This window comes from Jaculus jaculus, chromosome 16 (assembly GCF_020740685.1).
Source record: "Jaculus jaculus isolate mJacJac1 chromosome 16, mJacJac1.mat.Y.cur, whole genome shotgun sequence".
In the NCBI taxonomy this organism is placed as follows: Eukaryota; Metazoa; Chordata; class Mammalia; order Rodentia; family Dipodidae; genus Jaculus; species Jaculus jaculus.
This window is the reverse complement of record NC_059117.1, coordinates 58,036,064-58,051,644: the sequence shown is the minus strand read 5'-3', so window position 1 is coordinate 58,051,644 and position 15,581 is coordinate 58,036,064. Positions and strand designations below refer to the sequence as shown.

At 40.9% G+C, this 15,581-nt stretch overlaps 1 protein-coding gene across 4 annotated transcripts in view; it reads left to right on the top strand.

The window, feature by feature from the left end:
- Positions 1 to 15,581, top strand: part of Btd (biotinidase) — a 34,594-nt gene that overhangs the window by 4,826 nt on the left and 14,187 nt on the right. The window lies entirely within an intron of this gene.

The following is a 15,581-nucleotide window of genomic DNA, read 5'->3' as shown; positions in this document are numbered from 1 at the left end:
ATAGCTGGGTCATATGGTAGATCAATCTTTAGCTGTCTCAGGAACCTCCACACTGTTTTCCACAATGGCTGGACCAGATTGCATTCCCACCAGCAGTGTAGAAGAGTTCCTATTTTTCTACATCCCCACCAACATTTATGATCAACTGTTTTCATGATGGTAGCCAATCTGCCAGGAGTGAGATGGAATCTCAATATAGTTTTAATCTGCATTTCCCTGATGACTAGTGATGTAGAACATTTTTTTAGATGCTTATATGTCATTCGTATTTCTTCCTTTGAGAATGCTCTATTTAGCTCCATAGCCCATTTTTTGATTGGCTTGTTTGATTCCTTATTATTTAACTTTTTGAGTTCTTAGTATATCCTAGATATTAATCCTCTATCAGATATATAGCTGGCGAAGATTTTTTCCCATTCTGTAGGTTGCCTCTTTGCTTTTTTCACTGTGTCCTTTGCAGTGCAAAATCTTTGTAATTTCATGAGGTCCCAGTGATTAATCTGTGGTTTTATTGCCTGAGCAATTGGGGTTGTATTCAGAAAGTCTTTGCCAAGACCAATATGTTGAAGGGTTTCCCCTACTTTTTCCTCTAGCAGTTTCAGAGTTTCAGGTCTGATGTTAAGGTCTTTAATCCATTTGGACTTAATTCTTGTGCATGGCGAGAGAGAAGAATCTATTTTCATCCTTCTGCAGATATATATCCAGTTTTCAAAACACCATTTGCTGAAGAGGCTCTCTCTTCTCCAATGAGTATTTTTGGCATTTTTATCGAATATCAGGTGGCTATAGCTACTTGGGCTTACATCTGGGTCCTCTATTCTGTTCCACTGATCTACATGTCTGTTTTTGTGCCAGTACCATGCTGTTTTTGTTACTATGGCTCTGTAGTATAGGTTAAAATCAGGAATGGTGATATGATACCACCAGCCTTATTTTTGTTGCTTAGTATCATTTTAGATATTTGAGGTTTTTTGTGATTCCAAATGAATTTTTGGATTGTTTTTTCTATTTCCATGAAGAATGCCTTTGGAATTTTGATAGGGATTACATTAAATGTGTAGATTGCTTTAGGTAAGATTGCCATTTTCACAATATTGATTCTTCCAATCCAGGAAAAAGGGATGTTTCTCCACTTTCTAGTGTCTTCTGCAATTTCTCACTTGAGTGTTTTAAAGTTCTCATTGTAGAGATTCTTTACTTCCTTGGTTAGGTTTATTCCAAGGTACTTTATTTTTTTTTGATGCAACTGTGAATGGGAGTGATTCTCTGATTTCATCCTCTGTGTGTTTGTTGTTAGCATATATGAAGGCTACTGATTTCTGTGTATTTATTTTGAATCCTGCTACATTGCTGTAGGTTTTGATCAGCTCTAACAGTTTGCTAGTAGAGTCTTTAGGGTCCTTTATATATAGAATCATGTCATCTGCAAATAATGATAACTTGATCTCTTCCGTTCCAATTTGTATCCCTTTTATGTGTGTCTCTTGCCTTATTGCTATGGCTAAGACTTCCAAAACTATATTAAATAAAAGTGGGGACAGTGGACATCCTTGTCTTGTTCCTGATTTTAGTGGAAAAGCTTCCAGTTTTTCCCCATTTAGTAATATGTTGGCTGTAGGCTTGTCATAAATAGCCTTTATTATATTGAGATATGTTCCTTCTATTCCCAGTCTCTGTAGGACTTGTATCATGAAGGGATTTTGGATTTTGTCAAATGCTTTCTCTGCGTCTAATGAGATGATCACGTGATTTTTGTCCTTCAACCCGTTTATGTAATGTATTACATTTATAGATTTGCATATGTTGAACCATCCCTGCATCTCTGGGATAAAGCCTACTTGGTCAGGGTGAATGATCTTTTTGATATACTCTTGTATTCTGTTTGCCAATATTTTGTTGAGAATTTTTGCATCTATGTTCATGAGGGAGATTGGTCTGTAATTTTCTTTTTTTGTTCTATCTTTGCCTGGTTTTGGTATCAGGGTGATGCTGGCCTCATAGAAGGAGTTTGGTAGAATTCCTTCTTTTTCTATTTCCTGGAAAAGCTTAAGAAGCAATGGTGTTAGCTCTTCCTTAAAAGTCTGGTAAAATTCAGCAGTGAATCCATCTGGGCCTGGGCTTTTTTTAGTTGGGAGATTATTGATAACTGTTCTGATCTCCATGTTTGTTATAGGTCTATTTGAGTGATTAATGTCATTTTGATTTAATTTAGGTAGATCAAGGAAATCATCCATTTCTTTCAGATTTTCATACTTTGTGGAGTATATGCTTTTATAGTATGTCCCTATGATTTTTTGAATTCTCTGGAATCTGTTGTGATGTTACCTTGTTCATCTCTGATTTTATTAATTTGTGTCTCTTATCTCTTTCTTTTGGTCAGATTTGCTAAGGGTTTATCAATCTTGTTTATCCTTTCAAAGGACCAACTCTTTGTTTCATTAATTCTTTGGATTGCTCTTTTTGTGTTCTATTTCATTAATTTCTGCCCTAATCTTTATTATTTCTTCCCGTCTACTGATTTTTGGTTTGCCTTGTTCTTCTTTTTCCAAGGCTTTAAGGCGAAGCATTAGGTCGTTTACTTGTGACCTTTCTAATTTCTTAATATAGGCACTTAAGGCTATAAATTTACCTCTTAGAACTGCCTTCATTGTGTCCCAGAGATTTTGATATGTTGTATTCTCATTATCGTTTGACTCTACAAATTTTTTGATTTCCTTCTTGATTTCTTCATTGACCCATTCATCATTTAGTAGTGTATTGTTTAGTTTCCATGATTTTGTGTATGCTCTATAGCCTTTCTTGCTACTGATTTTCAGTTTAATTCCATTGTGGTCAGATAGAATGCAAGGAATTATTTCAATTTTCCTGAATTTGTTAAGATTTGCTTTGTGTCCTAATATATGGTCTATTTTAGAGAATGTTCCATGTGCTGCTGAAAAGAATGTATATTCTGCAGCCTTTGGATGAAATGTCCTGTATATATCTGTTAGGTCCATTCCTTCTATGACCTCATTTAGTCTAGATGCCTCTCTGTTTTTTTTTTTCCTGTGATGACCTGTCACTTGTTGAGAGTGGGGTGTTAAAGTCAACCATCCACCACTGTGTTTGGTGTTATCTGTGACCTTAGTTCTAATAGTGTTTGTTTGATGAATTTGGAAGCCCCCAAGTTAGGCGCATATATGTTTAGGATTGTAATGTCCTCCTGTTGGAGTGTGCCCTTAATCAATATAAAGTGACCTTCCTTATCTTTCTTGATTAACGTTGGACTAAAGTCTACCTTGTCAGATATTAGGATAGCTATCCCTGCTTGTTTTCTAGGCCCATATGCTTGAAACACCATCTTCTAACCTTTCACCCTAAGATAATGTCTATCCTTTATAGAAAGGTGAGTTTCTTGGAGACAACAAATTGTAGGATCCTGCTTTTTAACCCAGTCTGCAAACCTATGTCTTTTCGTTGGGGCATTGAGGCCGTTGATATTAAGAGATATTATTGAAAGGTGTGTATTTATGCTTGCCATTTTTTTTTTTTTTTGTGGTTTCTGTTCTACCTGTGCTCTCTTGTGTTAACTAGTATTTGAGTAGTGCTTGCTTTTTCTAGGTTTCTTGTATGTGTGCTTTTCCTTTTCTTCAAGATGGAGGATTCTATCAAGTATTTTCTGTAGAGCTGGTTTTGTCTTCAAATACTCCTTTAGCCTGCTTTTGTCATGGAATGTCCTTATTTCTCCGTCTATTTGGATGGATAGCTTTGCAGGATAAAGTAACCTTGGTTGACAGTTTTTATCTTTCAGAACTTGGAATACATCACTCCAAACCCTTCTGGCTTTTAAAGTTTGTGTTGAATAATCTGCTGTAATCCTGATGGGCTTGCCTTTGTAGGTAACTTGATTTTTCTCTGTGACTGCTTTCAATATTTTTTTTTGGCTTGTGTGTTTGGAAGTTTGATTATAATATGGCGGGGAGAGGTTCTTTCCAGGTTTTGTCTGGCTGGGGTTCTAAAGGATTCCTGTATCTGCATGGCACCTCTTTCCCAATTTGGGGGAAATTTTCTTCTATGATTTTGTTGAAGATGCCTACTATGCCTTTGGAGTGGAATTCTTCTCCTTCTACTATGCCCTGAATTCTTATATTTGATCTTTTTATAGTGTCCCGAATATCTTGAAATTCCCACTCATACTTTTCTGTAAGTTTGCTTTCTCTTTGTTGGACTGTATTAGATCTGCCTCCTGGTCTTCTAGCTTAGATATTCTGTACTCTCCTTCATCCATTCTACTGGTGAGATTTTCTACAGAGTTTTTTATTTCATTAACTGTGTTCTTCATTGCTAGTAATTCTGACTGGTTTTTCTTTATTATGTCTATTTCCTTATTTATGTCTTGTATTGCCTTCTTTATTTCATTAAATTGGTGTTCTGTGTCTTCTTTGATTTCCTCTTTTATTGCTTTGGCTTCCTCTTCGATTTCTTCTTTGATTCCTTTGATTTGTTCTTTGACCTCTTTGAACATATTTACAATCATTCTTTTGAAATCTTTCTCAGGCATTTCCTCTAACTCATTCTCACTGAAGGTCACTTCTGATGCATTAATACTTTTAGGTAGATTTATATCTTCTTGCTTTTTAGTGTTTCTTGTGTTATAATGTATATATTTTTGCATCTTGGATTAAGTTAAAGCTTGGATTTTCTAGCTAGCTGGGTATTCTTAGCTGTATCAATTGATTTGATGTTATATATTTTCAGGGTAGGGGCTTAAGGTGTTAGGTGTGGCTCTTAAGACTCTCAGAGTATCTACAACGGTGTTCCTAGGGGTTGAGTTTCCCTGCTATGGGAGTATTCAAGTAGGCTGAGTGGAATAAAATATAGGTAGATTCTAAAAGTTAACTAAACACTGTACACATCCAACCAAAAACAGCTCCAAGTATGTATGCAAGAGTAGTTATTATAACAAGATCTTCTATCAACAAAGAGGTTAAGATTTCTGGTCTGTTGAGGGATCCAAGTCAGCTTGTGACCAAGTGAGACCCTTCCCTGGTGCAATCCCAGTTATCTTGGATGATTTTGGTCTCAGTCAAGTTGCTGCCTGGGTTGTCAGGTTGCTGTTCTGATTTCTGGAGCTGGGCACTGGCTTTTCCTGTGGGGCAAACTGAGCCTGGCAAGTGTAGCCCTGCAGATCAGCACACCCACTGCTGGAACTGCTGCTGCTAAAGCTGCCGCTGCTGGGTCTGCTGCCACTGCTGCTGAAGCTGCTGCTGCTGTGTCCACCACTGCTGCAGCCTCTGCTGCTGCTGCTATAGCTGCCACTATTGGAGCCATGCTGCTGCTTAAGCTGCTGCTGGGTCCACCGCCGCTGCTTCCACTGAGGCTGCTGCTGCTGGATCTGCTGCTGCTGCCTCTGAAGCTGCTGCTGCCTCTGAAGCTGCTGCTGCTGGTTCTGCCACTGCTACCGCTACTGGATCTGCTACTGCTGGGGCCGCTGTTACCAGTGCCAGAGCTGCTGATGTTGCTGCCGGACTCTGCTCCTGCTTGGGTCCTGCTGTCGGCTCAAGTTGGCGTGGCCGGTCCGGGACCACTACTCTGTTCACTGGAGCTGGGCTCAGGCGGTGGGGGAGGGGAGGGAGCCGCAGCTGCTCTGGTTCTCTCGCTGCTCCTCGTGTTCTTCTACCTCGTGGTCTGCTCCTCCATTGCTCACTGCCGCTCTCCCTTCACGTTTCCTGAGTTGCAGAGAGCGCCGGTGTGAGGGGAAGCTCCTGCACCTGGCTTCTCCTGCGGCTCGAGCGAGCCTGGTGGCTTTCTGGTGCGCCGCTGCTGCCGCTGTTGGCAGAGCTGCAGGGGCCTCTTTTGCGATCTGTGTGGGCTCTGGATCTCTTCTACTTCTCTGCTGCAGCTTCAATTTCCTATACAACTCACTTTTTAGTAAAAGTGTGTATTTTGCTGAGTTTTTTTTGTCTTTTCCCCCCTAGGCTGCTTTGGCGTGGTACCTACGCCGCCATCTTAACTGGTCTTTTTTTATTTTCAAGCAAGAAAAAAACACAGAGAATGGGTGCAACTGGGACTTCTAGTTCCTGCAAATGAAGTCCAGATGCATGTGCCACTTTGTGCATCTGGCTCTATGTAGGTACTGGGAAGTGAAACTTAGGCTGTCAGGCTTTATAATTAAGTGCCTTAATGACTGATCCATCTCCATAGCCTGGCCATTAAAAAAATTTTTTTTAAATTTTTAATTTATTTATTTGAGAGCGACAGACACAGAGAGAAAGACAGATAGAGGGAGAGAGAGAATGGGCGCGCCAGGGCTTCCAGCCTCTGCAAACGAACTCCAGACGCGTGCGTCCCCTTTTGTATCTGGCTAACGTGGGACCTGGGGAAGCGAGCCTGGAACGGGGGTCCTTAGGCTTCACAGGCAAGCGCTTAACCGCTAAGCCATCTCTCCAGCCCTAAAAAATATTTTTAATTAATTAATTTGTGTGTGTGTGTGTGAGAGAGAGAGAGAGAGAGAGGGAGGGAGGGAGAGGCGCAGATAGAAAAAGAAAGAATGGGCACGCCAGGGCCTCCAGCCACTGCAAATGAACTCTAGATGCATGCACCACTTTGTCCATCTGGCTTACGTGGGTCTTGGGGAATTAAACTTGGGTTCTTTGGCTTTGCATTCAAGTGCCTTATTGCTAAGCCATCTCTCCAGCCCCGACTTGCTTCTTTAATGACAGCAGAAGTGTATAGCTTAACTTTAAGAGTTCTTTTAGAAGTATTGGCTTTCTTTTAAAGGTTTTTAGGCTTGGTCCATGTGGGGCAATGTTTTTTTAAAAAAAAAAAACTATTTATTTATTTGCAAGGGGAGAGAGAGAGAGAGAGAGAGAGAGAATAAAATTCACTGGCATGGGACTGACTTTAATCACACATGTGAAAGTCCTTCACAAATTCACAAATGTGGTTGGTTAGGAGCAAAGCACAGTTTCCAGATTCCTTCAAGGAGAGAGGACTTTTTTTGCAAAGATGGGCCTCACAAGGATTATATAGGACGCCACCATAGAGTATGGCCACCATACACTATTTCCTTTACATTTATGGATTGTCCCATCATCCTTGGGTTTTTTTCTTACCTGTCATTTTCTCTAGACTCCTTTTCAGTTTTCTGTCTCCATTCATGTTGTTCACTTTTCTAATTCCTTTTCTATCATTTTATTCATAAATTCATCTGATTCCTTTGTGGTGTTTCCATATTTGCCTTAATTAAAAAAATTAAATAAAAAAAAAACAGTTCCCCAGGTCCCACGTTAGCCAGATGCACAAGAGGGCGCATGCGTCTGGAGTTCGTTTGCAGAGGCTGGAAGCCCTGGCGTGCCCATTCTCTCTCTCTCCCTCTATCTGTCTTTCTCTCTGTGTCTGTCTCTCTCAATAGATAAATAAATAAATAAAATTAAAAAAAAATTAAATTAGGGGGCTGGAGAGATGGCTTAGCAGTTAAGCACTTGCCTGTGAAGCCTAAGGATCCCAGTTCGAGGATCGGTTCCCCAGGTCCCACGTTAGCCAGATGCACAAGGGGGCGCATGCATCTGGAGTTCGTTTGCAAAGGCTGGAAGCCCTGGCACGCCCATTCTATCTCTCTCCCTCTATATGTCTTTCTCTCTGTGTCTGTCGCTCTCAAATAAATAAATTAATTAATTTAAAAAATTAAATTAGGGTTAGAGAGATGGCTTAGTAGTTAAGGCATTTGCCTGTGAAGCCTAAGGACCCATATTCAACTTTCCAAGTCCCAGGTAATCCAGATGCAGGGTAATGCAAGTGCTCAAGGTTACACATGTGCACTAGGTGGCACATGCATCTAGAGTTTGATTATAGTGGCTGGAGGCCCTAGCGTGTCAGTTCTCTTTCTCACTCTTGCTCCCACTGTCACTCTTCACTGTCTTTTATTAAAAAAAAAAAAAAAGTCCAGGGCTGGAGGGATGACTTAGCTTTAAGGTGCTTACGTGCAAAGATAAAAGACCCAGGTTCAATTCCCTAGGGCCCACGTAAGCCAGATGCACAAGGTGGCACATGCTTCTGGAGTTCTTTGGTAACAGCTGAAGGCCCTGCAGTGCCCCTTCATTCTCTCTCTATCTGCCTCTTCCTCCTTCTCTCTCAATGCCTCTTTCTCTCTCAAATAAAAATAAAAATAAAATATTTAGTTTTTTTAAGACCAGTCTGTTGGACTTGCCTCAAAAAAAAAAAAATTAAATTATCAAGGCCACCTGAGACTACATAGTGAATTCCAGGTCAGCCTGGGCTTCATGAGACTCGTACCTCAAATCCCCCCACAAAAAAAAATTAAATTAGACACTTGGGAGGCAGAGGTAGGAGGTTTGCTGTGACCTCCTGCGACTACATAGTGAATTCCAGGTCAGCCTGGGCTAGAGTGAAACTCTACCTTGAAAAACAAAATAAAACAATATGAACAAAAAAATAAGAAAAATTAAATTAGAGCTTGGTGTAGTGGGGCATGTCTTTAATCCCAGCACTTGCAAGGCAGAGATAGGGGGATTGCTGTAAGTTTGAGGTCACTCTGAGACTGCATAATGAATTCCAAATCAGCCTGAGCTAGAGCAAAAACCAAAAAAAATTAATATCTGGAGGGATTGCTCAGTGATTAAGGCACTTGCCTGTGAAGCCTAAGGACCCAGGTTCGAGTTTCTAGTACCCATGTAAGCCAGATGCATCAGGTGGCGCATGCATATGAACTTTGTTGTGGCTAGAAGACCTAGATGTCCATTCTTTCTTTATCTGCCTCTTTCTTTTTATCTCTCCCTCAAATAAATAAAAGAAAATAAATTAAAAATAAATAAGGGAATGAGTTCCAGATCAGCCTGGGTTATGAGACCCTGCCTTGAAAATACCAAAAAGATGGACTGGAGGGATGGCTTAGTGGTTAAGACGCTTGCTTGCAAAGCCAAAGGACCCAGGTTTGATTCCCCAGGACCCATGTAAGCCAGATGCACAAGGTGGTGCATAAATCTGGAGTTTATTTGCAGACTGGCTGGAGGCCCTGGTGCACCCATTCTCTCTCTCTCTCTCTCTCTTTCCCCCTCTCTCCTTCTTTCTCTCTGTCAAATAAATAATTAAAATAAAAAATCTGAAAAAGAAAATACCAAAAAGAAAAAGAAGATATGACACAAAGCAGAGGTCCTTCCACAGGCGGGGCTGAAAAACAGGACCTAACTTGGTCCAGTGCCCCATCTCCTTGTCTTTTGTAATTTTCAGAAACTATAATCATAAGTAGCTATGGTGTTTATTAGGTCTTGTGGGTATTGATTGTTTAAAGCGGATATGTCAATTAACTATTTTATAATTCAATATTTTTCATGATCGACACAAAGACATAGGCTGTTCAGTAGAGTATTGTAGATGTTTACAAGGCATAATACTAGAGAGACATAATGCTTCTTTTTGGATATGTGTGTTGTGTGTGTGTCTGTTCATGAGTATGAGTGCAGACGTGTGTGTGCCAGTATGTGAGTGTGATCAGAGGACAGTTTTCAGGTGTTAGACCTTACCTTCTACCTCCTTTGAGGCAGGTTCTCTCATTCACCACTGATTTTTTCCCCAGGATAACTGATCCTGGAGCTTCTGGAAGTTTCTTATGTATCCATCTTCCTTTTTTCTGTGGCTGAGATTATAAACACCTGCCATGGCTTCTGGCTTTTTACATGTGCGCTAGGGTTTTGAACTCGGGTACTCACACTTGGGCAGCAAGAGCTTAATCCACTGAGCCATCTCCCTAGCCCTAGAGATGGATGTTCCCTTTCAGAGTCACTTGCATGCTTCTACGTTGCCCATGTGATGCATGTTCCACAGCCACACTATCATGTAACTGATTGGTTTATGCCACATATCAATTACTTTAGGCTAGTTTATGCTACATTACCAAACACCCCAAATCTCAGTGACCAATCCTGCCTGAACAGGGGCTCTGCTCAGGCCAGCTGTGCAGGAAGCCTAGCTTTTCCAGTATGGTCCCTCATCCTAGACTTACCCATCATCTTCTCAGGAGAAGGAGGAGGGCAACCCCAAAATAAATAAATAACTTAAAATTTTTTGCAGATATATGTGTGTTGCATGTGTGTGAGGAGGGGGTTCATGCATGTGTGCAGTCATGTGTGTGGATGCATCCATGTGTGTCTGTGCATGAGGAGTCCAGAGATTGATGTGGGGTGGGTTGGGAAAGCCCCTTTTTTAGTTCAGTCTCTCTCCACATTATTCTTTGAGACAGGGTCTCTCATGGAACCCAGAACTCATCAATTCAGCTAGCTTAGCTAGCCAGCGAACTCTGGGGACTCCCTGTCTCCACCTCCCCAGGGCTGGGATTAAAATGCATGCCACCACTCCTGTCATTTTATGTGGGTAGTGGGGATTCAAACTCAGGTTCTCATGTATGCATAGCAAGCACTTTAACGACTGAGCCATCTCCCTGGACCATTTCTACACTAATTTAAAAAAAATTTATATTTTTATTTATTTATAAGGAGAAAGAGAGAGAGAGAGAGAGAGAGAGAGAGAGAGACTGAATGGGCATGCCAGGGCCACCTGCCTTTGAAAATGAAATCCAGATGCATGTGCCACTTTGTACATCTGGCTTTGCATAGGTATTGGGGAATTGGACCCAGTCTGTCAGGCTTTGCTCACAAACACCTTTAACCACTGAGCAATTTCTCCAAACCCCCTTTCCCTCCTTTTAATTCTTTCATCCCTGATCTATTTTATTCATTTATTTAAAAAAATTAATTTACTTACCAGAGAAATTGAGGAAGAGAGAGGGAATGGGCACACCAGGGCCTTTAGCTGCTGCTAACCAATTCTAGACACATACGCCACCTTGGCTTATGTGGGTCCTGGGAAGATGAACCTGGATCCTTTGGCTTTGCAGGCAAGTGCCTTCAACACTAAGTCATCTTTCCAGCTCCAGCCTCATTTTTCTTTCTTTCTTTTTTTTTTTATTTTTATTAACATTTTCCATGATTATAAAATATATCCCATGGTAATTCCCTCCCTCCCCACCCCCACACTTTCCCATTTGAAATTCCATTCTCCATCATATTACCTCCCCATCAATTACAATCATTGTAATTACATATATACAATATCAACCTATTAAGTATCCTCCTCCCTTCCTTTCTCTTCCCTTTATGTCTCCTTTTTAACTTACTGGCCTCTGCTACTAAGTGTTTTCATTCTCACGCAGAAGCCCAATCATCTGTAGCTGGGATCCACACTCATTTGTTTTTAATAAAAGTAATCATTACTTTGTTTTCATTCGTGGCAGAGTGTTGAGTCACAACCTATACATGCTTTGTGACAGTTTTTTGGTGAGTAATCTTCAGTTTCTTTCCTGATAGTGTCTTTCCTAAGAACTCGAGCTCTTTATTTACTCATTTTGGAGTTCATGAATGCTTCCTACATTGTTTGGGTTTGTTTGCAGGAGCATGTGTGGGAGGTAACAAGGCTGCTGGTTGACAGTTTCTCTCAGCGCTTTGAAGATACCATCTTTTGTTGCTCTTGAAAAGTGTGCTGTTGTTCAAATCACTGTATCCTTGAGGATAATTGCTGTTCCCTGTAATTGTTTCTGATTTTCTTTTTCTTAAAATATTTGGCATTTGAAAGTTTCATAATATTGTGTCTAGGTGTAGATTTCCTTTCAGTTTTTCTGAATTTAGGAAGTTCTGCCTTTCAGTATTAAAATTTTAAGCTATTATGTATTCAAACCTGTGTAATTTTCTGTATTTCCTTCTTCTGGAATTAGGAATGTTGTGAACACCATGTGTATCTCCCATGGTTCTTTCTCTATTCTTTTAAAAACATATTTATTTATTTATTTATTTGAGAGAGGAAGAGGGAGGGGGAGAGAGAGAGAGAGAGAGAGATAGAGAGAAAGAGGGGAAGAGAGAGGGAGAATGGGCACGCCAGGTCCTCCAGCACTGCAAACAAACTCCAGGTGCATGAATCAGCTTGTGTATTTGGCTTACATGGGTCCTAGGGAATTTAACCTGAGTCCTTAACTTCACAGTGCCTGAACCACTAAGCCATCTATCCAGCCCTGGCTGTGGGTTTTAGAAACTAGAGCACCACAGAAGAGCAGACTGCAGAGGTACGTCCCACCTCTCTCCCAGGCCTGGCTGACTGTAAGGAAGCTATGCACTGCCCTTGAGTCTCTGAACAACTGTCTAAGACTTCTGTCCTCAGGGTTCCTCACTGCCCTGTCAGTCTGCTAATTGGCCTGGACCAAGTTGCTTGCAAGACATGTTCATCACTGGCCTAGTATCTGAACACTTTTTTGTTGTCCATTTTCACTAAATATGATAGAAACACTTTGAAATTTTCCCATAATTCATCAGTCTTGTTTGAGAGACCTCTGAGAAATCAAGGTGATGTTTTTGCCCCTTAACTCATTAAGCCCAAGTCTTAACAAATAAAATGTGTTCAGGCTTTTTTTTTTTCATTGTAACAGAGATAGGTGGTATATTAGAAATTAAAAAGAGGAAGGGGAAACAACCTTAATCATGAACCATCCATTAACTGCCTAAGAATCTATGGTGATTCTTAAGAGCAAATGCCCACTGGTGTTAGTAATACTAGAGTTGTCCACCAGATGACAGTAGCAACCCGGGAAGATCAGTCTGAGTGGTTCTTTCTACCTTTCCATAAACGGTGTAATAGAAAGATTACAAGATTTTAAACAAATACAAAAAAGCCTTCTTATGTTAAATATTTTGGAATTTCAGGAAGATGTTTGATGTGTTGGTTGCACATGTGGGTCAAATGCTCTACCACTGAGCTATAATCCCTAGTCCAGGATGTTTTGTCCTATTTATATTAAGAGAGCCAGGCATGGTGGTGCACACCTTTAATCCCAGCACTTGGGAGGCTAAGGTAGGAGGATTTCTGTGAGTTTGAGGCTGACCTGAGACTACATAGTGAGTTCCAGATCAGCTTGGGCTAGAGCAAGACCCTACCTCAAAAAAAGAAAAGAAAAGAAAAGAAGAAAAAAGACATGGGATACTATTTACAATCTCCAGATTGTTGTTAGTAAAAAATAAATTATTTTTAAAAAATATTATATTACTAAGACAGTTTCTCATTTATGGGAAATAAGACAACATTTAGCTTAACATGGCAATTTCTTTTGGTTTCTATTTTAGTTTAATATAAATTACTCTAGTTACTATAGTAGAAATTGATTTTAATCTAGGACACATTGTAAAATTACTTCTGTATATCATTCTCCTTGAAGAGAATTAGCTATAATTTTTGGAAAAGCAAAGTCATCCCACCTCAGAAGACTTAGTAATTTATTTAGCACTCCCTTTGCATTTAGCTGCAAGTTTGTTTGTTTTTTTCGAGGTAGGGTCTTGCTCTAGCCTAGGCTGACTTGGAATTCACTGTGGAGTCTCAGGGTGGGCTTGAACTCACAGCAATCCTCCTACCTCTGCCTCCTGAGTACCAGGATTAAAGGCATGCACCACCATTCCCAGCCTGTTTTTTTTTTTTTTTAATTTTATTTATTAGAGAGAGAGAATGGGTGCACCAGGGCCTCCAGCCACTGCAAATGAATTCCAGATGCATGAGCCACCTTTTGCATCTGGCTTAAGTGGGTACTAGGATATTGAACCTGGGTCCTTAGGCTTCGCAAGCAAGCACTTTAACTGCTAAGCCATCTCTCTAGCCCTAGCTGCAAGTTTTGACATCAGCATTGAAGGTCATGCAGTGTTTACATTTGACCTTTTCAACAGAGATGTCTGAAGGCTTGGTGGTGGGTGGACGGGAACAGAGCTATTCAAGCTTTAACTACTGTGGTGTTTGTTGTCTCAGGGGCTCTGAAAGACATGCTTGGCACACTGGGATGGGAGGACCATGAGCAAGCATTTATGTGGCTTCTGGGAAATTAAAGCCTCATTTCTTTATATTCAGATTATATTCACTAAAAGGAGAAAAAAAGATTGTATAAACTAGATAGAGGTAGACATTATTTCTGCCCCTTATATAAAGGAATTTAAAGGCTTGGGGTGTGACTCAGTGCTAACGTGCTGGCCCAGTATGTACAAGGCCCTGGTTCAATCCTCAGCACCATCAAGAAAAGAAAACAATTATATGAGAAAAATCACAAAATGTATGGGAATAGTTTTGGACCACTTAGAACTTTACAGTGTTTTTCTTGGCATTACACAAAAACATATACTGAGCAGATTCCTGGTGTCATACCAGGTCCCTCAGTGTTTGTTTCACAGGATGTGACATTTTCTTTGCCACCTTCCTTTATGTCCCTTCTCAGTTATGGGATCATAATTCTCCCTAGCAAGGTAGGGTGACAAGGTTCTTTAAAAAGATCAGTAAGTTGGCATATAATTTCTTACATGTGTGTACCTGCCTCTAAAATTATTAAAAATGGTTTGATGAAGATATTTCCTTTTATTGCAAAAAGACGCTGCCTTAGGATGGTTAGGAAGGAAACACAAATGATTATCAAGATTAATCATTATGGACTGGAGAGATGGCTTAATGGTTAAGGCACTTGCCTACAAAGCCTAAGGACTCAGTTTCAATTCCCCAGTACCCACATAGGACCTACCCAGGTGGCTCATGCATCTGGAATTTGTTTTTAGTGGCTAGAGACCCATGCCTCTTTCATAAATAAACATTTAAAAAATCCGTAGACCAGAGGGTAAAGTTTAGAAAGATTTTATTAGATTAAGAGAGGGAAAAGAGGGGGCTAGAGAGATGGCCTAGTAGTTAAGGTGCTTGCTTGTGAAGCCTAAGGACATAGGTTCAATTCCCCAGAACCCATTTAAGCCAGATGCACAAGGTGGCACATGCATCAAGTTTGTTTACAGTGGCTAGAGGCCCTGGCATGCCCATTCTGTCCCCCTCAGACCCTCCACCTGTACTCTCCTGCAGATACCCACGGATGTCCCCTCTCATCTCTCCTACTTCAGACCTGCCTGTTTCTGAGCCTGGCTCACTGCCAGCTAGTGCGTAATGTATGAAGTAAGTGCCCTTCTGGCCCTGCTGTTTCCTGGCACCTCAGAGCCAAAGCTTCATCTCAGAGTGCAGCATGTCCACAGAGGGCAAGTGCACTGGGACAGTGTGTGAGTAAAAGGACTATGCTGCCACTGTCACTTGTAGTCACTGTTTTCTTTAGGGTCAAGGACTTGACTGTCTCTAAAGATGAGCTATAGGTTGGTTTCCAGAGCCCCTTGTTCCAGTGAGCCCTGTACCCCAGGCTGCCTTGAATTTTTTGTGAGCTGCCCCCCAGGAGCTTCCTGACAAGCAGCTCTGAAGTGCCAGCCTTGCTGGTTCTGTTTCTTTAAAACCCAACACCTTTTCTGTTGCTGTGGAGCCCTTCAGCGTCCTTGCCACAACCCTGTTAGACTTTTCCAGACAGCATGTGATGCCAAGTGCAGCAGGAAAGCCAGCTTCACAGCTTTGGTGAAAAAGCGCCTCCTGGTTCATTGCTCTTTGGGAAGGTCGAACTCCTATAACTATTTTTAATGTAATTACTCATTCTCTCCTACCTCACCAAACTTGAGTCTTTCAAGCGTGAATACCTGGTTGAATCTGCACAA